This window comes from Natator depressus, chromosome 4, assembly GCF_965152275.1.
Source record: "Natator depressus isolate rNatDep1 chromosome 4, rNatDep2.hap1, whole genome shotgun sequence".
In the NCBI taxonomy this organism is placed as follows: domain Eukaryota; kingdom Metazoa; phylum Chordata; order Testudines; family Cheloniidae; genus Natator; species Natator depressus.
Window position 1 is genome coordinate 139,767,291 of NC_134237.1, and position 27,112 is coordinate 139,794,402.

At 50.1% G+C, this 27,112-nt stretch overlaps 1 long non-coding RNA gene across 1 annotated transcript; it reads right to left on the minus strand.

Annotated features, from left to right (window-relative positions):
- Positions 1–18,087: 18,087 nt before the first annotated feature.
- Positions 18,088–25,758, minus strand: LOC141986932 (uncharacterized). Its single transcript, XR_012639401.1, has 4 exons — positions 25,667–25,758; positions 21,559–21,612; positions 21,086–21,178; positions 18,088–18,102 (listed from the first exon to the last, which is right to left on the minus strand). It is a non-coding gene; the product is annotated as an uncharacterized LOC141986932 (long non-coding RNA).
- Between the last annotated feature and the right edge of the window lie 1,354 nt (positions 25,759–27,112).

The following is a 27,112-nucleotide window of genomic DNA, read 5'->3' on the forward strand; positions in this document are numbered from 1 at the left end:
ACCTAAACATCCCCTGCTGCAATTTAAGCCCATTGCTTTTTGTCCTGTCCTCAGAGGTTAAGAAAAACAATATGGTTAATACCCTTTTCATACTTGAAAATTGTTATCGTGTCCCCTCTCAGTCCTCTCTTCCCCTGGCTAAACAAACCCAGTTTTTTCAATCTTCCCTCATAGGTCCTGTTTTCTAGACCTTTGATCAGTTTTGTTGCTCTTCTCTGGACTGTCTCCAATTTGTACACATCTTTCCTGAAGCGTGGCGCCCAGAACTGGACACAATACTCCAGTTGAGGCCTAATCAGCGCGGAGTAGAGCGGAAGAATTACTTCTCATGTCTTGCTTACAACACTCCTGCTAATACAGCCCAGAATGACATTCGCTTTTTTGGCAACAGTATTACACTGTTGGCTCATATTTAGCTTGTGGTCCACTTTGACCCCCCAGATCCCTTTCTGCAGTACTCCTTCCTAGGCAGTCATTTCCCATTCTTTGTGTGTGCAACTGATGGTTCTTTCCTAAGTGGAGAACTTTGCATTTGTCCTGATTGAATTTCATCCTATTTACTTCAGACCATTTCTCCAGTTTCTCCAGATCATTTTGAATTTTAATCCTACCCTCCAAAGCACTTGCAGCCCCTCCCAGCTTGGTATCGTTCACACACTTTATAAGTGTACTCTCTCTATGCCATCATCTAAATCATTGATGAAGGTATTGAACTTCTCCTGGGCTGGGCAGATACTCTGAGTGCAAGACATTACCTGGGCACTTCAGAGCCCTGGCTTTTCCCCCCATATCCAGTCGACGATTCGCGGCAAGGCGAGAGGTGAGGGTTCCACAAAGGGTTGGAAACCTAGGGCAAAGGAGTACTGGCTGCTTTCTTTAATAAGTGTCATGTTCTTTTCCTGGTGCCACTAACCCTGTTCCAAAACTAGAGGCTCGAGGCTGCCGGGGAATGGGGGGACCTTCCAGCACGGTCCTGGGTGGGTAGCAGGTCTGAGCTGCTAGCAAAGGTAACGTGAGAACACAATACACCTGGGACCGCTTACCTGCACTGGGGCTGCTGGAATCACTGGTCACACGAGATCAAGGAAGATGATGGACAGGGACAGGCACATGAGGAGGTAGAAGTAGATGAAGGTAACTGGGATGAGGAGGTAGGAGAAGAGGGCGAAAAATGGGATCAGGCAGAAGGAGAAGATGACCACGGCTGGTAGCAGGAAGTAAAAGAGGACGATTGCGGCCCGTGACAGCAAGAGGAATAAGGCCACACAAATGAGGACATCCAAGATGCCTTCGGCACCATAAATGGCTTCCATGGAATGGGTCCCTGCCACTCACTGCTCAGCTGAGACCAGCTCCCGGCTGCAAATGTCTCCCTCTCCCTGCAGGGAAACAGAACAAATGGCCGTTAATAACACTGGGATCTCCACCCTCAGGTGAGACAATTCAAAGCTCCTGCTGCAAGGAGTTGGAGGGGATTGCCCTGCACAATTGGCCAGCTGCATTATAGGAGCATTGTGTCTTACTCTGACGCGTGGGGCGCTGTCCACTGTCTTACTCTGACGCGTGGGGCGCTGTCCACTGTCACAGGCCAGAGCGACGCCAGCGTTCACGGACCAGTTTGAGCCAACACCACAAGAAGCAGAATTCCGAATATTTGCGATGTGCAAATGGAAGGAAGTCCAGAGCAGTGATATATGTACTTGGTGCTTCCAAAGGGTCAACTGCACAAAGCTGAAGACAACTAGGAGCCCAATCAGCTGGGAGGAAGAGTTTAAATAGAAACATGTGAATGGCAACTGGAATTGTTTAAGAAGCTAAAAAAGCCACAGTCAAGAAAGGAGCAAACAAACAGTCTGGTTTAGAGAGGAAGTAAAGGCCGCTGTAATATAACAAAGTGAATAAGGACAGGTTCCAGAGGAGCAGCCATGTTAGTCTGTATTCGCAAAAAGAAAAGGAGAACTTGTGGCACCTTAGAGACTCACAAATTTCTTTGAGCATAAGCTTTCGTGAGCTACAGCTCACTTCATCGGATGCATCCAGTGGAAAATCTCCCCACTGTATTTTCCACTGAATGCATCCGATGAGGCAAATGGACACAAGGAGAAATCTGTGGCCAGCAGAGTTAAGGACAGGAAGAAGGAGTGGTTTTAAGTATATATTAAGAACAAAAAGAGCCCTAACAATGGCATTGTTCCACAACATCATGATGGAAGTGGTCGAATTGTCAACGACGCAGAGAAGGCAGAGGTGGTCAATAAAGATTTCTGTTCTGTGTTTTGGAGAAAAAGATGTCGTCATAGCATCTGATAATGATGCGATATTTTCCTTTCCAATAGTAACTGAGCAGAATGTTAAAACAGCAGCGACTAAAGATAGAAATTTTAAAATCAGCAGGTCTGGATAACCGGCATCCAAGCGTTTTAAAAGAGCTGGCTGAGGAGCTTGCTGGATCACTAATGTTGCTTTTCAATAAGGCTTGGAATACAAGAAGCTCCAGAATATTGAAAGAAAACTAATGTTGGGCCAATATTTAAAATTGGTAATGAGGCTGACCCAAGTAATATAGACCTGTCAGTCTGACATTGATCCTGAGCAAGACAATAAAGCAGCTGATATGTGACTTGATTAATCAAGAATTAAAAGGAAGTTAATGCTAATCAACAAGGGTTTATGGAAAATAGATCCTGTCAAACTAACCTGGTATGTTTCTTTGATGAGATTACAAGCTTGGTCGATACAGGTAATAGTGTTGATGTCATATACTTACACCTCTATAAGGCATTTGCCTTGGTATCGCACGACATTTTAATTAAAAAACTCGAATGATACTAAATGAATATGGTACACATTAAATGGATTAAATCCTGGCTAACTGATATATCTCAAGCATATAATTGTAAACAGCGTACTGTCATCGAGCAATGGGGTGTTTCTAGGGGCGTCCCACGGGGATCAGTTCTTGGCCCTACAGAATTTAACATTTTTATCAATGACCTGGAAGAAAACAGAAAACCAACCCTGAGGAAGTTTTCAGAAGGCACAGCAGAGCAATCTGGATCACTTGGTAAGCTGGGCACAAGCAAACAACATGTGCTTTAATACGGACAAATGTAATGTGTACGTCTAGGAACCCAGACTGCCGGGCAGTGGTGCCCAAACTTCTCCGTAATGGAATCTGTCTGCACCCCTCACCGTTACTGCCCCGTTGGCTCAGCAGAGGAGCTCGGGCTGACAGCGCAGCTGGGGGCAGAACTGGGGATGGGGAAGGAGCTGGGGATAGAGGTGGAGCTGGGCTGAGGGTGGAGAAGGGGGCGGAGTGGATCTGCAGCTGGGGCTGGAGCTGGGCTGGGTGGTGCTCCCTCCCCACCCCCCGTGGGCTTGGCTTGGGCCCCACCACGTGCCCGCCCTGAATGTTCCTCTGTGCCCCCCTTAGGGGGCATGCCCCACAGTTTGGTGACCATGGCTGTAGGCCATACATACAAGGTGGGGCACTCTGCCCTGGGAAGCAGTGACACTGAAAAAGACTTGGGGGTCATAGAACCATTGGGTCAGAAGGGACCACAAGGGCCAGCTAGTCTAACCCCTGGCAAAATGCAGGATTTGTTGTGTCTGACCCATCCCAGACAGACGGCTCCAGTCTCCTTTTGAAACCCTCCCGTGAAGGAGCTTCCACAACCCCCCTAGGCGTCCGTTCCATTGCCCGACTGCTCTTACAGTTGGGAATTTTGTCCAGAGATTTAATCTCAACCTGCTGTGCTGGAGTTTGACCCCATCGCCTCTTGTCCTGCCCTCTCTGGCAAGAGAGAACAACTTTTCTCCATCTTGTTAATGGCAGCCTTTCAAGTGTCTGAACACTGCTATCATCTCCCCCTTTAATCTCCTCTTTTCCAAACGAAACATACCCACTTCCATCAGCCCTTGTGCGTAGGGCTCGCATTGCGTTCCATCCCTTTGATAATCAATATGGTGATAATCAGCTGAACACGAGATCCCAGTGTGATGCTGTGGCCAAAAGGACTAATGCCATCCTGGGATGCCCAACAGGGGAATCTCGGATAGGAGCAGAGACGTTGTATCGGGCACTGGGGCGACCGCTGCTGGGATCCTGCGCCCAGGTCTGGTGCCCACAATTCAGGAAGGATGTGGATAAATTGGAGAGGGCTCAGAGAAGAGCCAGAAGAATGGTTAAAGGACTGGAAAACCTACCTTATACTGACAGGCTCAAGGAACTAACTATTTAGCTTAACCTTCTCTTTGTTAAGGGGTGACCTGATCACAGTCTACAAGCAGCTATGAGGAGAACAGACATTTGACAACGGGCTTTTCAACCCAGCAAATAAAGATATGGCAAGATCCAATGGCTGGAAGTTGAAGCTAGACAAATTCAGACAGGAAATAAGGCGTGCATTTTGAACAGGGAGGGTAATGAACCACTGGAAAAAGTTCCCAAGGGGCAGGATGGATTCTCCATCACTGGTGATTTTTCAGTCAAGACGGGATGTTTTTTCTAAAAGCTCTGCTCCAGGAATTATTTAAGGGCAGGTCTCTGGTCTGAGCTATGCAGAAGGGAAGAATGATCAGAGCTGTCCCTTCTGGCCTTGGAATCTATGAATCTCTGGACCAGGTGGCCATGGGTTTTGTGTACCAGGAGATCAGACCAGGCTGTGATCCGGGGTGCTTTGGACAGCACTCGGGACCGTAGGAAGCTGGGTGACCAGTGAGTAGGCGCCAGGCAGGGACCCCTGTTTTTTCCCCTGCCACTTCACACTGAGTCTGACCCACTCAACACTGACACCACCCTACAAGTTAGAGATTTATTTACAAAATCAAAGTCCCCCGGTTCCACTGACAGAGGAAACATCACCTGGGAAGTGGTGCCCATTCGCAGGCGATGGCAGGGCCCCTGCCAGCTCGCTCTACCTCCCCTGGGCAAGAGGGCAGCTCAGCCCTAATGCTCCACTCAGTCTAATGCCAACTGCGCCGATGGCTTGTGAGTCGAGGGCACCTGGTCCCTCAGGACTGGGCTGAGACCCCGCAGCTCATTTCACAGCGGGGCCAGCAAACAGTCTCTAGAGGGGGCAGCTTTCACTGACCCCCTGGCCTGCCCCGCTTTGAACAGGTGATAACCCCAGCAAACCAGAACTTGCCTCCTGTGTGGCCCACGCTCCCGAAGCTCTGCAATTGCGAATGCGCTTCCACTCTGCCCTTCAGTCCCTCATCCTGCTGGAATATGCCCCCCCCGGCCCCCCAGGGAGAGCCACGCATGGCAGGACCCTCATTGTGACACAGCGAGCAGAACTGCTGCTTCTGACATCACAGACCAGGGCAGTGCACACCAGCCGCTGCGGGGCGAGGCGGGCAGTTTAGTTTCATTTCAGCCGCCCTCGCTGCTGGGCCAAGATGCACAAGTGGGGCCAGCGTTCATGGGGAAACACCTGGCTCCAGGAGCAGAGGAAGGCAGGTCTCGTGTTTAAAGCACTCGACTGGGACTCAGGAGATTTGGCTTCAATTCTCCAGCTGCAGAAAAGGAGTAACCATTGCCCCTTGTCCAGCAGGCCGGCTCTGCACAGAGGTGGATGCTGGGAACTGCCACGAAGCTGCCTGCGTCCCTGTGCACGAGAGACACAAGCAGCCTTTGGGGACTGCACTAGGAGCCTGGTGGACAAGCAGGGCCAGCCCCAGGGAGCCTGCATGGGACCCTGGGATGAGCTGGGCCAGGGCAGGGGCAGTGTTTGGAGAGCCCTGCAGCAGTACTCAGCCAGGGGTCCATGGCCTATGGGGGGTCCGCAAGCCGATTTCAGGGGCTCTTCAAAGCAGGGCCAGCATTAAACTGGCTAGGGCCCAAGGCAGAAAGCCCGGAGGTCCAAGCCCTGGTGGCTAAAGCCCCGCTGTCCTGTGGGGCAGGAGCCCTGAGTCCCCCAGTCATGCTGGGCTAAAGCCCAGAGTCCCAAGCCCCAGCATCCCACAGGGCAGAAGCCCCAAACCCCAGCACCCTGCGGCTGAAGCCCAGAGCCCCGGCACCTTGCACTGATCTGTCCTTCCGTGTCTCGGCCCTCTGGCCAGGCCCCTGGATCATGGTCTATAAGGAGTCTAGCGACAGGTTAGACAAGGGGATCTGGGCTTCCTCTGGGGTTGGGGCCTTTTGGTCCAGAGTCTTCTGTCTTCAGGGCCTTTCCTCGACTGGATTCCCTGCACCAGGGTAGACTTCTGTCATCGGCCCTGCTGGGGGTTGAGAGGGGAACCTGGGCCCACCCTCTGCGCCCGGTTCTGATCCAGGCCCAGAGCTAAGCAGCTAAACCCTGCACCCAGAAGTGCTGTACTGGTGCCTCCCTGGATCACTTCCTACCGCTCCCCTCTCTTCCCAAAGGATAAAGTCACGTCATTCAACAGCTGGACTCGAAGGAACCGTCTCAGCCCTTCGGAGAATTGCAGGGCTGTCCTTCGGGTGCTTGTCCACAGAGCTGGGCCCCAGGCTGCCGGCACTCCTGCCACCCCCTTCCCAGGAGTCCCTTCCCCTCCACCGGCTGCGCCTGCTCAGCTCCCCTTCTCCCCTCCAGCCCATGCATTGCAGGTGTGGCGGGGCAGGACCCCTGCGCCCAGAGCAGCTCTTTACCCCTGTCCTTTCCAGCCTGGGGTTTGTGCGCCCCATCCCAAGCACACCGAGTTAAGCCTCAGGGCTCTTGCAGGGAACGCCCTGAAGGCAGGGGCCTCCGAGCTGAGTAGCTCTCTGCGTGTGTGCAGAGACCCGGGCTCCGGCTGCAATCCACGCCCCCGCCGACTGGCTCGCCCCGACTTTGGACCCAAAACCACAAACAGTGCTGCCGTATAAGCTGTGGGTGCCACCGCCAGGGAGGGAGGGCTGGTCAGTTCTGCACCACAGCCCCCGTGTTTCAGGGACTTCCGGGGGGTGGAGGGGCTGGGATTGAGGGGCATCAGCCGAGCCAGATTGCGGGGGCCCGAGCCTGAGAGACCAGGGAGTGCTGGAAAAGCCTTGTAGACAGCGATTCCCGTTGAAGGGGGACATCTCTGGACTGGTACAGCAAGCACGGTGAGGGCGCTGCTCGAGCTGGCCATGATCACGTGGAATCACCTGGGCCCAGAGGAGACGGGGTCACTCAGTGACGCGGAGTTCACCACGCGCGTGGATCCCACTGGAACGCCCAGAGCTTAGCACACGCAGCCAGGGTAGCCAGGTCATTGCACGGCCCAGAAACCATCGCTTGCCCTTGGCTTGGCCCGAATGCTGTGCCGATCGCGTGCGGGGCGACGGGATGTCTGTCCTGGCAGCTCCGACTCTTCCCTGCCCCTGGAGAATTTACCCAGGACGGAGCAACACACTGAGCCAGCAACAGAGCGAACGTAAATAGCCGGAGCCGCTGCCCCATGCAGCCACCAGCTGGTTTAGGCGATGGGCCCCATGGGGATGTCCAGGGCTGCGTGGGAGAAGCAAAGGGGACTCTGCTAGGGACTATGGTGGGGCAGATCCCCCCCCCCGCAGTCAGGAAGGGGTTAACAGGCTCCTCTGGGCACCCTCGGCCCAGCCCGGTGCACCAGTGCGGCCTGGCCGGCCTGGCGAGGGCCAGTCCTGGAAAGAGGGTCTGGGCCCAGGCAGGGCGGCACACTGCAGTGAGCAGAGCTAGAGCATCGGGCTCCCTGGCCCCACGAGGCAGGGCCGCCTCCCAGGACGGCTGCTGAGAAGCTCCTGCCACCTGCCCCCGGGATCATCTGTACTTTGGGTCCCTTTTCAGAGCCCAGGGCACCCAGCCGGGCCCCTCAGACCCACAGGGGGAGAAGGGCCCAGCCCCTCACACAGCCCAGTCCCCGTGTGCCATGTGGGGAGCGCAGGCTGGGCCCGGACCGCCGGGTGGGGACGGGGGCAGGATTCGTTTGTTTGCCGTCTGGGCTGCAGCCGTGGGGAGCTGCCTCCCTCAGACACGGGGCCCCACCCCGAGCCCCACCCCGGCGCTGCAGTGATTCTACGTCCGGGGCAGGCGTCTGGGATGAGAGAGGTGCCCACCCTCACCCCAGGGGGTGCCCTCGAGGTACCGCCTCTGATGGGCACCCCCAGGAGTAGCTGTAACATCGCAGCACCACACAGCCACGTTATCGCCTAACAACGATCCCCCCCACCCCACCCCAGCGCTACTCAGGTCGGGGGGCCCCTCTTGAGCAAAGGACCCGCCCCAACCAGTCTGCCCGTTCCCTGGAAGGAAGAGGCCGGCCCCAGGCGATGCAGACGGCTGCTGTATTGAGCTGGGGCTGGGGGAGCTGCTCACCAAATGAGCATGAGGAGCTGGATGGAAAAGGGCAGCAGGAGGTGCCTCCAGGCGAAGTAGATGACGACGGGTGGGAGCAGGGAGATGAGGAAGGTGGCCACAGCCGGGACGAGTCGGTTGAAGAAGGTGTCGGCGACTGGCCGCAGCGATTTCGCGAAGACGAGCGAGGCCGGCAGCACGTGGTCGTATATGATGAAGACGGGGAGGAACAGGAAGAAGACGAGCATGAACACAATGCGGAGCAGGATGTCACAAAATATCACCGTGGCGAGGAAGGAGAGCACCCGCCGGAGGGCCCGAAGGGTGCTTCGTAGGATTGCATTCATTCTCCAGGGCCTCTTGCCGGGGGCTCAGCTGAGCCTGGCTCGCAGCGGTAGCTTCGCCTCCAATGTCGCTCTCTGCCTGCGAGGAAGCAGGAGGAAGGTGCCAGGGTGAGTCACCTGCCGCGAAAGGGGCCTGGCCTCATTTCTCTGCCCTGAATCTGTGATGCTGATTTAATATCTATACAGGGTAACGCCTGTGGGCCAGATCAGGTTCCCCAGCTGTTATACTCAGAGTTGTGCAGACACAGAGGGAGACCTGGTCTGGCGATTTAAGAAGAGAGGTACCCGGGGCAGATGGATTTCTTTGGCTGGCTATTGCTTTTGAAGGGGCATGTGTGTGTGTGAAAGAGAGGCAGAAAGACCAGGGAAGCAGAGCAAGAAGGCAGCAAGGAAGCACCAGACACCATGACAGAAGCACTGGCAGCGAAGCCCTGAGAAAAAGCTCAGAGCTTTTGGGCCAAGGGCTGCCTGAAAGGGGCTTGGAGTTGTGAGCAAAGAAACTGTCTCCCGCTCTCTGTGTTCAGGGGAACAGGACTTTGAATATTCTTTGTAAATACACAGGATTGCATCAAATTTACCTGCCTCCATCGTCATTTCTCCTCATAACCAAAACAACCCATAGGACCTGAATTGTGGCTGATTGCCCTGGTCCAAAGGGGTAACAGTACGAAGGGTGTGGTTTGGCAGACAAGCAAATACAGTGACGAGTACGTTTGCACTTCAGCCATCTCAGGTAATAAGGATCAACAGACCCCTGCCTCAGAGCATCGCTGAGGTAAGAGATGGAAAAGCCCAGCTAGGCCCCATCCAATCCGGCTCAGCCAATGCAGAGTTCTCCCCGGGGGACACCGTCCAGTGTTTTTCTTTTTAAAAATCCCAAACAACAGGGCATCTGCCCCTTAGCGGATCCGTCTCATGGTTCGTATGTTCAGCCCAAACCTACCCTTCCTCGGGGTCTGATTCTGAAGTCCCTGACAGCAGTGACACTGCACTGACTCCCCTGGGGTTACTCCTCATTTACACTCTTCTAAGGGAGGTCAGAATCAATCCCTTCATTTCTGGCTAAGGATCTGGCCCCATATTCCTGGGCAGTCACTCCAGCACCACCTAGGCTTGGCCTACACTAGAAAATTGGGTCTGCATGACTACGTTGATCGTGGGTGTGAAAAATCCACGCCCTGACAGCGCAGTTAACCTGGCCTTGGTCCCTGTGTAGGCACCACTAGGTTGACAGAAGAATTCTCCTGTCTCTCGGGGAAGTGGGTCACCTACAGCTGGGCCACCGTCGCGTTTTAAGTGTGGACAAGCCCTTAGAGAGGGACTGTTCCCTCCCGTCTCTGTGATAGGAAGCCTCTGCATAGCCGGCCTCGCACCTTGTCATTCTGGCAGGGTTCAGATGCTGTGTCCTGTCACCTGGAGGCTGAGCACGGGCTAGGAAGGAATTTTTCCCCACACGTAAAACAAGACAAAGGCATTGTGGATGGGTTTTGCCTTCCCCAAAATGTAAGGAATTGGCCGTTGCCAGAGGTACTAGATGAGACAGACCCATCCCATCTGGCAATTCCTGCAAACTCACGGGTGCCTTTTAGGAGGGTTTTCAAGAGACACCAGCTTTCTGACTCCCTGTGTCCCTCTGCAGGGAGGTGGTGTCCTGGGCTCCAGACACGCAAGGCCAGATGGCATCTGCCTGCTCCGTTAATCTCAGACAAAACCCAGTGGCCCCATGCAACAGCCAGGAGAGCTAGGATATCAGAAACAGGTCAGCAAAAGCAGAACTTGCCTCCAGTTTGGACCAGAGCCTGGCATATCGCATCCCCTGCATGTGCTCTAGCCACTCAGTTCTTCCTCACGCTGGGTGAAAACATCACCTCCCACATGGCTCCTCTGCCACCGGCTCTGAGCTCAGCAGCCCTGTGCCTGCGACCCAGCAAGCGGGTGGCCACGCTGTCCACTTGTGATGTCACAAACGGGGTGTGGGGCTCACAGTCTGGAAGGCAGCTTAGCAGCTGCTGTTGGGGTCCGGGACACAGCAGCACTTGGATTTCTTCCCTGTCTAAGCACCCGATCCAAGACATCTACATGTGGTGCAAATAAATCGGGGGAGATTTTCAAAGGCACAGACATGGGTGAGGCAGTGCACCCAACTCCTGTGGCAAGTCGATGGAGGCTGAGCCCCTAACCCCATTTGTGCCTCTGCAAATCCCCTTTTCTAAATAAATCAGTGACATCCCTAAAGGAACCAAGCAGCCAAATATAATACAGGGGAGGCAAAGCTAATAAACCCTAAGGCAAACCAATCACCAGCTTTATGATAGGCATGGAGACAATAAAAGGGTAACCGACTGAAAAGAAGCAGCAGCAAAGACCCCCCCAAATCACAGTCAGGCCAGGGACCATCTGTTTGGTCTGTTTGTGCACGAGTCCCTGACTGGGGTTCCTAGGTGCTACAAATAATATCTAACAATGAAAATGTGTTCTGGATCCAACGCCTGTCTGTTCAAACGTCCAACCAGACCACCCGCAGCAGCCTGATCAGGGGACTCCCAACGTTACAAGCCCAGACCTGGCTGGGCTAAGCCCCAGCTGGCCCTAGAGTCAACTTCAGAAGGCAGTCTAAGGGAGCGTGATGAGGTGCCCCCCCCCCCCACAGGGCTGGAAGGGGTTTAGAAGGGAGAGGCAGGGAACAGGGAACTAATGGGAAGCAGGTCAGCAGGGCAGGAACTAGAGGGGCCTGTATAAAGCCCAGGAGCTGTAAGCAGTAAAGGCTGAAGGAAGGCAGGCAGCCGTCATGCCCTGGGAAGTGGGTTTGGCGCTGGTACACCCAGTGAGTGAGGGGAACCAGGGAGGGTAGGAAGCAGTCCAGGGGAGGAGCAGTGAGGGCTGGGAGAGGAAAGCCCAGAACTGCTGAGCTGAGGGTCCCTGGACTGGATCATGGAGGAGAGGGTGGGTTCCCCTGCCAGCCGCTGTGGGAGTGACACCATGGGGCAGCAAGAGAGAAGATGGCTAGGACGGCTAGGGAGAAGGGACTTTGCTAACCTGGAAGCGGGGAACACTGGGTCAGGAAGAGGACACTGCGGGTCCTGGAGAGAGAGAGGGGGCTGCAGACCACAGCGATGGTGCAAACCACTAAGTGTAGTGTCCAGGGTGAGCCTGTGTGCAAGCAGATCTGATTGTCAGACGTCCCAATCCCTGTATGGATTCTGTAAGGTGTAAGTATGCTAGGGTTCAGGCCCTGTGTTATGTTCTTTATTTTAAAGGGAAATAACTGGCCTCTAGGTAGCGATCTTGGTCTAGCTAGGGGCCACTGGAACTGCTGTGCTGTAATGGTTCATCTTTCGAGTGTTATTCAGTACAAGGAAACTTGAAACTCTTAATTGTGTGTAAAAAGAACAGGAGGACTTGTGGCACCTTAGAGACTAATCAATTTGAGTATAAGCTTTCGTGGGCTCACTTCAGCACCGCTACACCTGGGTTGTCCTTATTTCCCTTTTAATAGATGGGTACTAGATTTGTCCTTTTCCAGGCCACTGGAATCTCTCCCTGTAGCTCACGAAAGCTTATGCTCAAATAAATTTGTTAGTCTCTAAGGTCATAGAATCATAGAATCATAGAATATCAGGGTTGGAAGGGACCTCAGGAGGTCATCTAGTCCAACCCCCTGCTCAAAGCAGGACCAATCCCCAACTAAATTATCCCAGCCAGGGCTTTGTCAAGCTGGGCCTTAAAAACTTCTAAGGAAGGAGATTCCACCACCTCCCTAGGTAACCCATTCCAGTGTTTCACCACCCTCCTAGTGAAAAAGTTTTTCCTAATATCCAACCTAGACCTCCCCCACGGCAACTTGAGACCATTACTCCTTGTTCTGTCATCAGCTACCACTGAGAACAGTCTAGATCCATCCTCTTTGGAACCCCCTTTCAGGTAGTTGAAAGCAGCTATCAAATCCCCCCTCATTCTTCTCTTCCGCAGACTAAACAATCCCAGTTCCCTCAGCCTCTCCTCATAAGTCATGTGTTCCAGACCCCTAATCATTTTTGTTGCCCTTCGCTGGACTCTCTCCAATTTATCCACATCCTTCTTGTAGTGTGGGGCCCAAAACTGGACACAGTACTCCAGATGAGGCCTCACCAATGTCGAATAGAGGGGAATGATCACGTCCACAAGTACTCCTTTTCTTTTTGCGGATACAGACTAACATGGCTGCTACTCTGAAACCCTAATTGTGTGTGTAAACACTGCATTCCTACGAAGAGAAAGAAAGTGAACCCTATGATAATTTTCACGTTCCTGTAGACCAAAGACAGTCAGTAGGCAGATCGCAGGCCAAATCCGGACCACCTGATGCTTTTGAACAGACCCCAATATCTTTTTATTTACTTGTTGGTGGTGTTGTTGTTGTGTTTGTTTGTTGTTTTTTTATTATTATTTTCTCCGGAGTCTGGATCTTGGCTATAATTTGACCAAGAAATTTGGACCTTGACAAAAAGTAATTGACTCCCCCTGCTATAGACAATCCAGCTGTCGTCTCTCGCAAGGCTAGGAATTCATGGTCTGTGCAAACACCTGAAGTCAGAGAGAGAAATTCTGTAGTTTGCTGTAACTCCCCTCCGCGTAGGTCACTTCCGCCCAGCAAGTGGCAGCCCATGGCAGTGCGTCTCTGAGCCCGGGTTGCCGGCCCCAGGCTCTCAGTGCTATAAATAGTGGGGCAGATGTTTGGGCTCAGGCTGGAGCTTGGGCCATGTCTGTACAGCTGTTTTCAGCGCTGTAGCGTGAACCCTGCGCGCCCCAGTCTGTCGCCCCAGGCACTGAGACTCACTGCCATGGGCTCTGTTGACGTTCCGGTCTAGATGGAGCCCAGCCTCCAGGGCCATGCGTGCTCTGGCTAGCAGGTCATGTAAGTGAGTTGGAAGGTGCTAAGTGGAGGGGGTAACAAGTGTAAGCCCTGCCCCAAGGCAATTTGCAGGGTCCCTTGCTGTTTCCTGGCAACAGACCTCTCAGTTGGAAGAGTTCATACTGCTGCCCATCTTAGAATCGTAGGGCTGCAAGGGATCTCGAGAGGTCATCTAGTCCAGTCCCCGGCACTCATGGCAGGACTAGGTATTATCTAGACCATCCCTGACAGGTTTTTGTCTAACCTGCTCTTAAAAATCCCCAATGGTGGAGATTCCACAACCTCCCTGGGCAATTTATTCCAGTGCTTCACCACCCTGACAGTTAGGAAGTTTTTCCTAATGTCCAACCTAAACCTCCCCTGCTGCAATTTAAGCCCATTGCTTCTTGTCCTGTCCTCAGAAGTTAACAAGAACAATTTTTCACCCTCCTCCTTGTAACAACCTTTTATGTACTTGAAAACTGTTATGTCCCCTCTCAGTCTTCTCTTCTCCAGACTAAACAAACCCAGTTTTTTCAGTCTTCCTTCATGGGTCATGTTTTCCAGACCTTTAATCCTGTTTGTTGCTCTTTGGACTTTCTCCAGTTTGTCCACATCTTTCCTGAAATGTGGCGCCCAGAACTGGACACAATACTCCAGTTGAGGCCTAATCAGCACGAAGCAGAGCAGAAGAATTACTTCTTGTGTCTTGGTTACAATACTCCTGCTAATACAGCCCAGAATGATGTTTGCTTTTTTTGCAACAGCATTACACTGTTGACTCATATTTAGCTTGTGATCCGCTATGACCCCCGGATCCCTTTCCACAGGACTGCTTCCTAGGCAGTCATTTCCCATTTTGTATGTGTGCAACTGATTGTTCCTTCCTACGTGGAGAACTTTGCATTTGTCCTTATTGAATTTCATCCTGTTTACTTCAGACCATTTCTCCAGTTTGTCCAGATCATTTTGAATTTTAATCCTACCCTCCAAAGCACTTGCAACCCCTCCCAGCTTGGTATCGTCCGCAAACTTTATAAGTGTGTATTCCATGCCATTATCTAAATCATTGATGAAGATATTGAACAAAACCGGACCCAGAACCAGAGGTGAAAGTAAGCCGGTACGCCCCGGTACGGCGAACCAGTAAGAGCCGGTGCGCCGTACCAGGACCGGCTTTCCGAGAGGGCAATTTAAAGCCCTGGGGTAGCAGCGGCGGGGCTGCGGCGGGGATTTAAAGGGCCCCGGAGCTCCAGCCGCTGCTACCCCCTCCCCCCGGGGCCCTTTAAATCCCAGCCTGAGCCCTGCTGCCCGAGCCCTGGGGTAGGGGTGGGGGGGCTCCGACGGGGATTTAAAGGGCTCGGGGCTCCGGCAGCTGCTACCACAGCGGAGCCCCAGGCCCTTTAAAGCTCTGCCAGAGCCCAGAGCCCTGGGGTAGCGGTGCAGCCGGGAGCCCCCAGGGCTCCTCAGTGATTTAAAGGGCCCGGGGCTCCGCTGTGATAGCAGCAGCTGGAGCCCTGGGCCCTGTAAATCACCCGTGAGCCCCGGGGCTCCCAGCCGCCACTACCGCAGCTGGAGCCCTGGCCCTTTAAATCAAGATTTAAATCAAGATTTAAAGGGCCCGGGGATTTAAGGCCCTGCCAGTTCCGGTTGAGGCCACGCCCCCTGCTCAGGACTCCGGTGTACCGGTAAATCCTCTAATTTACTTTCACCCCTGCCCAGAACTGATCTGATCCCTGCAGGACCCCACTCGTTATGCCCTTCCAGCATGACTGTGAACCACTGATAACAACTCTCTGGGAACGGTTTTACAACCAGTTTTGCACCCACCTTATAATAGCTCCATCTGGGTTGTATTTCCCTAGTTTGTTTATGAGAAGGTCATGCGAGACAGTATCAAAAGCCTTACTAAAGTCAAGATATACCACGTCTACTGCTTCCCCCCATCCACAAGGCTTGTTACTCTGTCACAGAAAGCTATCAGGTTGGTTTGACATGATTCGTTTGTGACAAATCCATGCTGGCTGTTACTTATCACCTTATTATCTTCTAGGTGTTTGCAAATTGATTGCTTGATTATTTGCTCCATCATCTTTCCAGGTACAGAATTAAGCTGACTGGTCTGTAATTCCCTAGTGTAGCAGAGCGACACTCACCTCCACGGCGCCTCCTGCTGGTTGCCTTGGGAATTAGCTCAATTCCCGCTCTCAGAGCACCCTCTGCTGCCTCAGGCCCCCGTGTCCCTCCCAGACCCTTACCTCGGGGTTCTGCCCCCAGCAGTCCCCACACTCTGGGTCTCCCCTCCCAGGGGAACCCCCAACCCTTTAAACCCACCTTGTCTCAGTAGCTACTGCCAGTCATCATCCAGCCCCCTTTCCCTGGGGCAGACTGCAGTGTGTAATGGCCACTCATCACTGGTAAGGGGGTTGGACCAGCTGCCTCTGCCTATCCCCGGGCTGCCCCTCTCCAGTCCCAGTACCTGCTTAGGCCTTTAACAAGGCCTCAGCCTGGGGAGTTGCCAGGCTGGAGCTTCCCAGCTCCTCTTGCCCTTCCCCAGCCCTGCTCAGCCTCGGGTACCCTGTACTCCCAGGCAGCCAGGTCCTTCCGACTCCAAGGCTGGAAAGAGTCTGACCCAGCTCCTCCCTGCGCCCTTATATCAGGGCCACCGCTGTGGCCTGATTGGGTGTGGCCCCAACTGTGGCCGCTTCCCCAGTCCACCTACTTTTTCCCCCAGGAGCGGGGTAACTGCACCACTACACCTGGGTTGTCCTTATTTCCCTTTTAATAGATGGGCACTAGATTTGTCCTTTTCCAGGCCACTGGAAATCTCTCCCGTCTTCCATGACTTTTCAAAGATAATCGCTAATGGCTCAGATGTCTCCTCAGTCATCTCCCTGAGTATTCTGGGATGTATTTCATCAGGTCCTGGTGACTTGAAGACCTCTAACATGTCTGAGTAATTTTTAACTTGTTCTTTCCCTATGTTAGCCTCTGATTCTACCTAATTTTCACTGGCATTCGTTAAGTTAGACATCCAATTGCTACTAACCTTTTTGGTGAAAACTGAAACAAAAATGTCATTTAGCACTATTGCCATGTCCACATTTTCTGTTATTGTCTTTCCCCTCTCATTGAGTAATGGGCCTACCCTGTCCTAGGTCTTCCTCTTGCTTCCAATGTATTTGTAGGATGTTTTCTTGTTACCCTTCATGTCTCTAGCTAGTTTAATCTCGTTTTGTGCCTTGGCCTTTCTAATTTTGCCCCTACACACTTGTGTTATTTGTTTACATTTATCCTTTGTAATTTTTTCCTAGTTTTCACTTTTTGTAGGACACCATTGTATCTGTGCTCCTTCCTCGTGAAATCAAGAGCAAAAGCGAAGCCCATAGTGGATTTCATGGCGTCTCTGACAACTTTTCCTTTTGGTGGTAAAATCTCTGCTTGGGGTAGGTTTATTTTTGTTTTTTCGAGGGGTGGTCGGTTGGGATTTGGGGGGAAGGATGGTTGTGGCTGTGACGCTTGTGAGGGAAAGGACATTCCAAGGAGGAAGATTTGGCAGTGTCTCCTAGAGACCTGCATTCGCCTAAGCGCCTCTGGATGAGTGTCCCAGAGCCTGATCCCCTCCACCATGATGTACTGGTGGGGAAAAAACTGACCCACAGCTGCTGCTCGGTCCGCTCCCCGGACTTCCAGACTCGGTGTCTGCCATCCCCTGGCAAGCACAGCCAAGACTAGCACGTGCTTATTCCTCAGCACTTACCGCAGGCCGGATGTCAGGAGCCTGCTGGATGGCAGAGTTTGCTCAGTGGCAATTGCATGGCAGAACTGTGTGTCTGGAGGGGACTGGACTGGCAGTAGAAGCTGCAGGTCAGGACTGAGGGACACTGGCAGAGCAGTGACAAGATGGAGAATAGAAAAGCCTTGTAGGCAAAGCTCTTCCTTAAGAGGAATGTACCTGGCTTGGCTCACAGACCAAGGGTAGGACAGGAGACACAGTGAGGGTGTCAGCAGCCATGTACCTGCCAGAGGGATGACGGAAATCCTGGGCTTATGACACTGGCATGGCTGAGGAGTTGCTCTTTAGGTAACATGAGGTTGTTTGGATCCCTCTGGAAGATTTATGACTTCCCTTGCCCTCTGCTCAGGACACGCACAATGAAAGGCGTCCAGAGAGACATGCAAGCACCTGACTGCTCTGTTGAGCCGGAGCCACTCAGAAAACAAGCCGCACTAACGTGAGGTAAAGAGGAAGCAGTACGAGCTTCAAGCACAAGAAGAGGGAGACAGGGAGAGACAGGGAGACGAGGAAGACGGCCAGAGCCCGAAGCACATCGTGGAAGAAGAGGTCTGCAACCGGCGTCAGGGTTTGGAGGAAGAGCAGCAAGGCTGGTAACATGTGTTCATATAAGGCAACTCCAGGGACCATCAGGAAAATGAGGAAGTAATAAAAGGCATCTCCCAAGGCAGCAATATAGATCACGAAGGCAAGGAAGCAGAGCACCCACTTGAGCCCATGGAGGAGGTCTCTGACGGTGGGATGCATGTCACAGGGCTCCGCCTGGCACTTCCCTTTCTGCCGGTGCCTCTCCTCGGGTATCCTGCTCTCCCTTTGAAGACTGAGTTGGGGTGAGGCCTACACAGCGACAGGGGAAACAAACCCGTTCTCAGGAGGAAATGGCTCACTGATCACGTAGCATTACGATGCAATGGTTACACTGCTGTAGCACCCAGGGGCCTGGATCAGGACCAGCGCTCCAGTGTGCTGTGTATCCAGGTACCTATCAGGCCCCCTCTCTGAATTGCATGGTCTTTGATGCATTTCTCCTCACACCACCACTGTGCTGTAGGGAAGGGCTACTATCCCCATTGTTCAGATGGGGAACTAAAAGATATGGGCTTTTCTACATGGAGACATCTAGGAAGATCCATCCGAAATAACTCAAGGAGGGAATTTGAAGTGGATTAGTTAAACCACATTAAATCCTTGTGTGGACACTGTTGTTCAGAATTAAGGCGGCATTTATTTGGTGTAGTTTAATTCACTCTCAAAGTGAAGGCCACTTTAATTCTGAAAGAGGGTGTTCACACAAGGATTAATACAGTTTAACTAATTCACATCAAAATCACACCTTGAGTTAATTTGGATTAATTGTCCTGGATGTCCCCATGTAGACAAGCCCCAAGTGACTTCTCCAAGATCACACCGGGAGCCTGTGGCAGGGCCACGAACAGAATCTAGCTCTCCTGAGTCCTCTGCTAGTGTCCTAACTCCTTTTCCATCCTCCCTCTCCTGCTCCCTTGTGCTGGGTGTCGTGCTAACACAGAGGCAAACTCAATCCCTGCCCCAAAGAGTTGACCATCGAAGCTGATGAGCAGCCCATGGGGTGAAAGATTGAGGGGGGGGGAGCTGATCATGTGCAGACAGTAAGAAGCGTGTCAGCACGTCTGCCCAGTACATGTGAGCTAGAACACAGACTCATGAAAATGGACCTCACCTCCCGTCTGGCCCAAACATTCACATCTCAACTTTTCCTCACGTCACTTCCCCAGCACCTGCTCTAGACCTCAGTCCTTCACCGGGCTGGACAGAAGCAGCATCTCGCCCGGGGCTTCCCAGCACCCTCTGTCAGCCAGCGAGGTGTGAGTGTGGCAGCTCGGTCATTGTGTCACAGCGAGCTGGTGACCCTGTTGTCTGGTTTTGATGTCACAAATGACACGGTGGTAAGACAGGGGCTGCTACGATGCGGATTGCTGTAGCGGAGGGGTTTCCTTTCTCTCTCAGGCATGCAGGGGGCATGTGGAATGAGTTGGCAGGAGAAGAGGTTCCTTGACTTCCATCCCAATGCCCTGGCCGCTGGACCCTCCTTCCTACCGTCCGTATGCCGCACAGTGCAGAACCAAAGTAAATGGGAACTAGTTGTCCCCAGGGGTGTGGGGCAGTCTCTGTCACCCACAAACTTTACATCAAGATTGGCTGTTTTGTAAAAGCTCTGCTCTAGTTCAAAAGGAATCATCTGGGGGCAGGTCTCTGGCCTGTGCCATACAGGGGGTCAGACTACATGGCCACAGTGGTCCCTGCTAACCTTGCAATCTATGAATCTAGGTGATCCCAGCTGGACGTGTCCTCTTCAAATCCCATAGTGAAAAGCAACCCGCAGTGGGCAGTTATGGGTAACGGGCCATAAAGTTACAGATTCCAAAGCCAGAAGGACCAACTGTGCTCACCTCGCCTTATCTCCTGGATAACACAGGCCAGAACGTCCCTGAATTAATATCTGCTTGAACTTGAGCAGATCCTTTAGAAAAACAGCCAGTCTGGATTGAAAATTTGCCTGTGATGGAGAATCCCCCCTGCCCCTAGGTCGATGGTTCCAGTGGCTGGTTACCCTCCCTGCTAACATTTACCCCTTATTCCCAGTCTGAATGGGTCTAGCTTCAACTTCCAGCCCTGGGATTGATTAGACCTTCCTCTGCTAGACTGAAGCTCCCTCTGGTGTCAAATATGTGTTCCTCCTGTGGGTGCTTGCAGCTGTGAGTATCACACCTTAACCTTGATCCCCGTGATCAGGCAGGCAGGCAGGCTAAGATTTAGGGCATGGCTACACTTGCAGTTGTAGAGCGCTAGGAGTTAAACCCGCCATCGGAGACCGCAGCAGGGAAAACGCTGCCGAGTGTTCACACTCTCAGCTGGAAGAGTACTGGCATGGCCACATTAGCAGCTCTTGCAATGCCACAAAGAGCAGGGCATTGTGATAGCTATCCCAGCATACAAGTGGCTGCAATATGCTTTTCAAATGCGGGGGGGTGGGGTGGAGTGTGACAGGGAGTGTGTTGTGTGTATGTGGAGGGAGAAAGAGTGGGCTTTTGAGGGGCTGAGAGCATGTCAGCATGCTGTCTTGTAAGTTCAGACAGCAGCAGACCTCCTCCCGCCGCCTCTCTCTCACTCACTCAAAGCAAGCAGCATTCCTCAGTAATGGTTCCTTTGTCCTGGAGCAGATAAGCAGCCAGCTGTCAGAAACGGAGCTTTGAAAGGGAGAGTTCAAAACAATGACAAGAGTGGCCACTTGACTTAAGGGGATTATGGGATGTTAGTAGTACACGGCTCAATAGTATTCATCAGTTCTGTGTTTTGTGTTTTACTGTGGGTTTTTAAAAAATTTTCATATTCTGTTCTAACCCTATGATTGCTGCTCCAGGGTTGTTTGCCTTTACCCTTTTTAAAGCTGTTTCCTTCTGGGGTGTGAAAGCTTGGGGTTGTTGAGAACTAGGGGTTTTGACTCCTTTGGATCGCTTACCAGTGTCCCTGGAAGCTGCAGAGGTAGATTTCTTGGCCCTGGTGGTGCAGGCCAGTTCAAAATCTGGGGGGTCTGATCCTCTTGCTTCCAACTCTTGCTGTTTCAGAGGTAGATTTTTTGGCCCTTTTTTAAGGATGGCTGGCTCTGTGCAATGAGGGAATTGGATGTGCTGTGCTGTTCAAAATCAGGGGGCCTAATACCCTTGCTTCCAACTGCAGCTGCCTCAGAGGGAAATTTTTTGCCCCTCTTTAACAGCAGTTGGTTCTGTGTCAGGAGGGATTTGAGTGTGCTGTGCTGTTCAAAATCGGGGGGGCAGAATACCCTTGCTTCCAACGCTGGAAACAGTCGCTGATTCAGAGGGAAGTTTCTTGGTCCCCTTCAACATTTCTTCTTGAGGAATAACACTCGGTAAGTCTGCCAATACATATAAACAAAATGTTTTTAGCACATAAACCTGTAAGTTCTTTTTACGAACAGCAACAAACATATCCCCTAGATATATTTTTCACATAACCCTCCCCGCAACGCTACATACAATGTAAGAAACTAAAGCCTTATTCCCGCTTACGGCACACGGGGGCAGTACAGCTCCCCAATTCTCAACAACGGCCCCCAAAAACGTTTTCACAGTAAAACCTTTGGGGCAAAGGCAGCCTCTTTTTTTACTGACAACAAACATGGTCCCCAATTCCCGTGTTCACGCCCAACCCCTAAAAAACGTGTACACTATTTCCACTATTTACACTATTTTCATAACTGTTATTTCAAACACATAGTTAAAAAACAAATCATACCGTCTTCAGTAACCTCCGGAAAGCCGGTCTGTTGGTTTTGACTTCCATCTTGTTCTAAATTAAAAAAATAAACTCCTTAAAACCATTTCTTTTAACAAGAAACCATAAATGTGTCGCATGTTAAGCAGCTTACCACAGTTTAAAACTTCTAGTGCAGAATCTGGTATGTCAAGAAAAAAGGCCTCGCTCTATTTGAAATATATGTATATAAACTTTTAACTAAGCACCACACGGCTATAAAACAAGGGTGACACACACCATAGTCATTTTTCTCACCATGTCGTTGCTCCCCATGACGGCAGACGTCTTGTCAGCGGTATTTCTTTAACTGCGTTATCCGGTTTTCTGTCCCTATTTGTAGGTTTAAACCTGTTTTAAAAAGGGTTTGGGGCCCCCCTAGACATTAATATTTAAAAAGTCGTTTCTTCGAAAAACCAGGGTATGTGAGGGTCATTCTTTCTAGGAAAAAAGCTGGGGTGGGGGCGGGGAAGGGGCTATGTACTTCACCTTCTTTAAACTTTAATGGTTAAAAAGTTCTGATTTTCTATAGTAAGTGTGTTTAAACAGTTAATAAAAAGACACTGTAAATGGTAATATGCCCATTAACACATCTGTAACCAAAAGTCTTTAAAAGCTGCAACCTGTATTCTTTAATTCAATTCATTCAACAGCCGGCCTCCGTCCAGACACACCTGTCAAACATAGGATGATAAATTCTGAAAATCTTATTTCATCATATAAAAGAAAAGGTTCTCCTGATCCCAAAGGACCAAGCCCCAGACCCAGGTCAAATGATAATTCGGATGTTACCCAAAATACATGCTTACAGTCAATTCTTATTAACTAAACTAAAATTTATTAAAAAAGAAAAGAGAGAGTGTTGGTTAAAAGATCAATATATAGACAGACTTGAATTCAATTCTTGAGGTCCAGATACATAGCAGAGATGAGCTTGTAGTTGCCAAAAGTCCTTTTAGAAATAGTCTATAGGTTATAGCCCAATGTCCATATTCAGGATTGTTGGATCATATTAAAGAAGTTCTGTATTAAAATCACAAATGAGTTTGATTCCCCAGAGTTTAAATTCCAGGGTATTGCGAATTAAGAGGTCTCTTGGTTTTTGGTACTGTTTCTCTCCCTCTATGTGTGAAACTTGCAAGCTGCTAATTGTGTTAGTACATTCTAAGACAGAGTCTGTTCTCAAAGCAATTCTTTGTAACAACAGCTACTCACACAGAGAGAGACTCAAAGCAACACTCTGTAACCCAGAGACTCCCCGCCCTTTTGTTGTATTCATCTCGCTTTGTTAACAATTGTGATTAAAATAGAGATAGAGGATGTATGTGGATGGATGCTTGGTGTGGATAATAACTGAATGATCAGGGAGGTGCCAGCCTAAGAATGCAGTGTCCATCGGCTAAAGAAGGCGTCAAGTGGAAATAACCAGAGGACCCCCAGAGGGCAGACTGGAATCCACCCAACAGCCTCAAGAATGGGAGAACCAAAGAACAAGATAACATCTGGCAGCACGGAGCCGTCAGGAATGTGCCATCTGCTGATTGATTCAGCAACAGCATGATGAAGCAATTCCCACAGACTGGCACAGGAAGAAATTCCTATAAAAATGGACTCTAGAAAGTGAGAACTTTGGGGTCTGATTCTGCGAACCAACTTCCAGGAGCATCTGACAAGGCCCTGCTCCCTCCTCATGTCCAGGCCACCTGGCCAGTGGCTTGGCATGAGCAATTCTAAGGCTGGTAACTATGATAACAACCTTGCAGAACCTGTGTGTATGTGTGTGTGTGTGTTTGTATGAATGAATGTGTGAATAAATATGAAATTGAATGGAATGTTAGAGCTATAACTAACTGCTTACTATGATTCTTTCTGTATTCACAATAAATGTGGCATTTTGCCTTTTCCCCTTTAATAAGATCCTGCTGGTTTTTATTTTATTGGTATAACAGGATGACTCCTGTCAGTGACTGGGGATCTCAATCCATATGGCTTAAGGTTTCCCCCTCTTGAAACCCAAAGCAGATCTGAGATGAAGAAGGATTGTGTCCCAAGGTCTTTATACATTTCCAGCAGCTTTTTGGCCTGAGAAAACAATAGGCTTAACTTTCCTTCTCCTAAACATCATGGCAATTAGTACAGGGTAATTTATCCATTAAACAGTTTAGCTACAGGTTCAAAGAGACATATAGACAATGATACTATTTCACTCAAGTGTCTTCCTAAATGTTAATATTCCTTTTTTGATCTTTGAATCCAAGCTATAGCCATAGACAAGACTTGTTTGCTGACATCACAAGACCTGAGGCAACATCTACTCTTCTATCTCTAACCATGCCGGCTGCATTTCACAGCTCTATTCATTTCCATCTCTTCCTAACCAGTCTTTAAAGTTCGGACCTGGGTCAGGTCAGTCTGTGAGTTCATTAACTCTTTCTGGCCCTGTCACCTTTCAATGAGATATTTATATTACACTCATAATGTCACAGTAACTAATCAGGTTTTTAAAACAAGTTTGCTGTTAAAGTTATTACTAAAAACCCCTACAGGGTTTATTTTACATTGTTAAAAAGGTTACTGTGTTTTGTGTTTTACTGTGGGTTTTTTAAAATTGTTCATATTCTGTTCTAACCCTTTTTTAAAAGTCACAGTTGGCATGAGCTGTAACTAAACCCTGGCTTTTAAAGCTTTCTGCACAATTTACAGGCCATGAAAGTTGGATTTGGTTATCTTTTTATTATTTTCCATTGTTAATAAGCTAAAAGAGGGGTATTTTAGGCACTACTTTAAAAAACACATTTTAAAATGGTTTACAGTATGTGTTGGTCAGCTTTTGTTACAGGGTCCTGGTTGTTTAGATAAGAGCAGAGCAGGGGCCTCTTGACTTCTAAAAAAAAGGCAGGACTCCTTCCTTAGAGGTTTTTTAAGGTCAGGCTTGACAAAGCCCTGGCTGGGATGATTTAACTGGGAATTGGTCCTGCTTCGAGCAGGGGGTTGGACTAGATGACCTTCTGGGGTCCCTTCCAACCCTGATATTCTATGATTCTATGACTCCTAGGCTACATGCTTTAGCTTCTTTAAACTTTAATGGTTAAAAAGTTTGTATTTTATATAGGAAGCTTATTTACAGTTAAAGTTACTATTCTTTCTAGTGCAAGTCTTTAGTACAATTTTGTTTTAAAAGCAGGTCTAGGGCCCTCTTCTTTCTGATCACAGAGGCTGCTTTGATTGCTGCAAAAGCCTGCAGTTTCATACTGTGCTTACTAAAAAATAACCACGTTAGTTTAAAACCTCGGGGAAAACTTTTTTATTACTTTTATAAAGAGGTTTTCTGTGTTTTTAACCCTGGACTGGTTTTGCAGACTCACATTTTATTGAAACACTTATGCCAAAGGGACTAAATAAAGAAATGTGTCTTCAGATAGCCTGTTTTCTAAAGGGGTCTTCGTCTTTTCTATCCACTACCTGCAAAAGGCTATTTCAAGTTGTTCTCACTAAAAACTTTTTCTTCGTCAGGGGTTAGGCCTGGGATGTTTCTGCCTGCTTTATTTATTGAAACACCCCTGTAAACAAAGGGATGTATCTTTAGGTAGGTTTGACTATTAAAGAGTTTGTTTAATAAGTTAGAAAAGAGGGGGTGTAACGATGCTGGTTCTGGGGGGACCCAACTGAGAGTGCCAATTCAGGACAAATTGCTTCAGGCAGGGCAGTCACAGCCCAAGGCTGGGGTTTTTCCACCTCTAAGGCAAAACCCATCAGCTTATGAGCACATTCTTCAAAAGTACAATCATTAGACATCTTAAACTTTCTAAACTTAACCCTGTAAGAATCAGGAGTAACCTTGAATCGCCTCAACACAGAATCTTTAAACTGTTCATAATCCAAGGCTTCCTGTTCCCCCAATTCATTAAATACCTCCCTGGCTTTCCCAGTCGGTCTGGTCAGCAGGACAGGCATTCGCTGACCATCGGGGAATGGTACAGATTGCAGAGGCGTTCAAAGGTAGACAAAAACCCCTCTATGTCTTCAATATCATTGTAAATGGGACACATCCTCTCCCAGTTCTTCTCGTGGCGGTGGGGAAGTGGAGTACCAGGTGGCGATGACTTTCTCCTCTCTTCCATGACTTGGAGCTGAAGTTTGGCCATCTCCTGTTCCATCCTGTGATTCTCCTCAGCCGCCTGCAGCTCCAGACGCCCCTTAGGAGCTTTTTCTTCTCTCTCAGCCCCTTCTCTTTTGAACGCAGCATGCTTTTGCTTTTCCAGCAATCGAAGTTCTGCTAGAATCCGTTCATGCTCAAGTTGCAGTTTATTTGTTGCCATTTGCACTCTAATTTTTTCTGCAGCTTCTGTAGCCTCAGGTAAGGGCTGTGCTCCTGCCTCCTGATCACTGGCCACTAACAGATTTCTCAGTTCTTGATTTGTAACTTTCTTCCTAAAGCTTATCCCCTTTTCTGAACACAAACCTTCCAGGGCTTTTTTGCCAAGGCCCTCATATGCTCTTCGCTCACCCATTGCAACTGCTTTTTAACCAACCAAACTCTCAATACCAAAATTCAAATTTGGGTAGCGTGGGGTTCTGACCCAAAGCTTAATTGACCTGGTTCTGTGGATCCAAGCACGACTACGCCACTGTAATGAGGCTGGTTCGGGTGGGACCCAACGGAGAGTGCCAATTCAGGACAAATTGCTTCGAGCAGGGCAGTGACAGCCCCAGGCTGGGGTTTCTGTGCACCCCAAGGCAAACCAAACCAGCCAGACAGAGAGGACTTCGGTCTCACCCCACTGGCTAACCACAAGTCACACAAGCAATTCCCTTAGACACCCCAGTTTCCCAGTATCCCCACCAGTGCCACTCGTTATGGGGACAAATGGTTATGAAAACCAAATACCCCAGTATAAGGAAAAAGGTTCTCTCGACCCCAAAGGACCAAGCCCCAGACCCAGGTCAATATACAAATCAGATCTTACCCACAAATCACGCTGTTGCCAATCCCTTTGTCAAGGTTCCTCCCCCACTCTGAACACTAGGGTACAGATGTGGGGACCTGCATGAAAACCTCCTAAGCTTATCTTTACCAGCTTAGGTTAAAACTTCCCCAAGGTACAAAATATTCCACCCTTTGTCCTTGGATTGGCCGCTACCACCACCAAACAAATACTGGTTACTGGGGAAGAGCTGTTTGGACACGTCTTTCCCCCCAAAATACTTCCCAAAACCTTGTACCCCACTTTCTGGACAAGGTTTGGTAAAAAGCCTCACCAATTTGCCTAGGTGACTACAGACCCAGACCCTTGGATCCTAAGAACAATGAACAATCCTCCCAACACTTGTACCCCCCCTTTCCTGGGAAATGTTGGATAAAAAGCCTCACCAATTTACATAGGTGACCACAGACCCAAAACCTTGGATCTGAGAACAATGAAAAAGCATTCAGTTTTCTTACAAGAAGACTTTTAATAGAAATAGAAGTAAATAGAGGTAAAGAAATCCCCTCTGTAAAATCAGGATGGTAGATACCTTACAGGGTGATTAGATT